At 61.9% G+C, this 2,296-nt stretch overlaps 1 protein-coding gene across 1 annotated transcript in view; it reads left to right on the top strand.

The window, feature by feature from the left end:
- The first annotated feature begins 121 nt into the window (after positions 1–121).
- DMBX1 (diencephalon/mesencephalon homeobox 1) overlaps positions 122–2,296 on the top strand; it is a 22,230-nt gene continuing 20,055 nt past the window's right edge. The window contains exon 1 of the mRNA XM_035332587.1: positions 122–187. The gene's annotated coding sequence lies outside the window, so the exon portion shown is untranslated. The remainder of the gene's footprint in view (positions 188–2,296) is intronic.

Genomic DNA, 2,296 nt, shown 5'->3' with positions numbered 1-2,296 from the left:
CCCGGGTCGCTCTGAAGCTCCTTTTAAAAATCCTTCTTCAATGCAGCCTCCCGGTAGATGGCAGCTCCGCTGGGCGCGGAGGCAGCGCGCAGGCACCGCGGGCGGCTGGCCGGGGTAGGGCGCGCCGCGCTCCCACGCGTGGCGGCGCTCCCACGCGGGCGGACGGGCTGCGCCGCCGCCGCCCCAGGTAAGACCCCCACCCTCAGGCTCCGGATGGCTTTGGGGGGGGGGAATAGGGCACGGTCGGGGGGTCTGCTCGCGAGTGGGGCGCTCTCCCGGGGGGGGAATTCATGGAGAAGCTCACAGGGGTGCGCGCACCGCGGAGAAGCGCAGCCCGGGCTGCAGCGCGAGTCGCATCTCCTTGCTGTCCATTCTTAATTTTTTAGCTTTATTTGGAGTATATCGCGCTTTCTCATTTTTATTTTTTAAGGCAAAGCCCCAACTGTCAGCCCGCACGAAGCCCGCTCCGCTGCGGGTGGGGATAGCGCGGGGGCCGCTCATCCCTTCCTTTGCCGGGCTCCGAAGGGGGAGCGCAACTTTCCCCCCCAATTTACATAATGATGTTTTAATAAGGTGAGAGCCCGCCGGCGGCAGAAACTGCCCCGAGTGGGGCCGGGTGGCTGTGGTTTGCGCTTTTTTTTTTTTTTTTTTTCTTTCTCTCCCCGGTGCCGCTGAAGTTGAGTGAGGAAGGGACCGCGTGCGAGGGCACGATCCCGGCAGTGCTAGGAGATGTTTCTATGGAAAATCATTCCCCTGCACCACCCCTTTGCAAGGTTAGACGGCAAAGAAAAAAAAAAAAAAGGGGACGGGGACCCGCCTGCAAAGAGCTGGGGGCCCGACCCCCTCCCCGCTCTGACTTGAAGAGGTATATAAATCCCGGACCTGCGCTGTCAGGCTCGGGTGATAAATTAAGGGCTTCGCAGTCGAAACCTATTTACACCTCCATTATAGGGCTAACCAAATGGGGATCAGCATGCATATTTTTACCGCAAGAGATCTCATACATCTCCGCCAGAGTCGCCCCTCGGGCCGTGGGATAACAGCTCGGGAAGGGGCGGGGGAGCGCAGCCAGCACTTGGTCGGGAGAAAAAACAAAACAAAACAAAAAAAACTCCGCGTCCCGGTGGCTGCCGGGGCACCGCAAACCTGCCGGGGGGCGAGGGTGACCTCCCCGGGAGGGGGGTCCCGCCTGGGGATGGGGGGGAGGGGGGGCACGGGCTCCTTTAGGCAAAGCAAAGCGCTCCGGGAAGTTTCTCCTCCGTGGGAGATGCGGTTTAAGCCCTAGACCCGCCGGGACTTTCCGCTTTTATTTATTTATTTCTTTATTGAGAAGGGGCTGGGAGCGCCCACCCACCGGAGCCCCGGGGTCCCCCCAATCCCCCCCCCCATCCCCCCGGCTTTCCCCCGCTGCTCTTTCCGTTGATTTTGAGGAGGACTCGCGGTTCGGGGGGGACCCCCGCCAGTACGGGGAGGGAGCGGGGGTCAGCGCATCCCGGGCCAGATTCCCGGTCTCCCTAAGGATCGCCTCGGTCTCAGCGAGCCCGACAGCAGAAAGGGTGAAAATCAATCGTTTTCCAGGGGTTATGAGCACACCCCGCTCCCTCTCCAAACGAAACGCGGAGTCTGGTAGATGGGGAGGGCTCGGCCCCAAAATCCCTGCCCCATAGAGGGGGGTGGGCTCGGTGGGATTCGGTCCCCCACACGCCTTTCCAGCCGGCCGGGCTCCGGCTGGGTCCTGCTCTCGGGTTCGTCTTCCAGAGCCAGGGAAAAAAAATCTTCCCCCCATCGCCCCATCCCGTCCCCTCCGGCGGCCCCCTCCAGTTCCACTTGGTTAGCTCAAGTTTTCCATGTAAATGACAGTAATAAATATCTAATCATGTCCCGCAGCTATCGGCGGCTCGCCGAGCAGCCGGCATTAATGAGACATCCAGGGGAAGTGTGTGGGGGGGGGATATAAATAAATAAATAAATCAGAATTACCAAGAAGGAAAGTTTTTTTCCACTCTCCCTGAACGGTTGTTAAAGGGGGGGGCGGGGGGGGGGGCCGGGGGGGGGGGGGTGCTCCCCGGTTCCTCCGGAGGGGTCACACCGGGGCTCGGCCCCCTCCCCTCCAATTGGCCCCCTCCCCTCCAATTAACCCCCTCCAATTAACCCGGCCCCCAGCCAAGCGGGGGGCGCGGGAGGGGGGTGCCCGGCCCCAGCCCCGGGGGGTTGCTTGTGCCTGTCCGGTTCCCAAAAAGCTGCTGGGGCCAAGAAGAGGTTCTCTTGTTTGGGGCGTGGGGGGGGGGGGGGGGGG

The sequence above is a fragment of the Oxyura jamaicensis genome, chromosome 8, assembly GCF_011077185.1.
Source record: "Oxyura jamaicensis isolate SHBP4307 breed ruddy duck chromosome 8, BPBGC_Ojam_1.0, whole genome shotgun sequence".
In the NCBI taxonomy this organism is placed as follows: domain Eukaryota; kingdom Metazoa; phylum Chordata; class Aves; order Anseriformes; family Anatidae; genus Oxyura; species Oxyura jamaicensis.
Note: the sequence above shows the minus strand (reverse complement) of the source record. Positions and strands in the feature narration are given on the sequence as shown.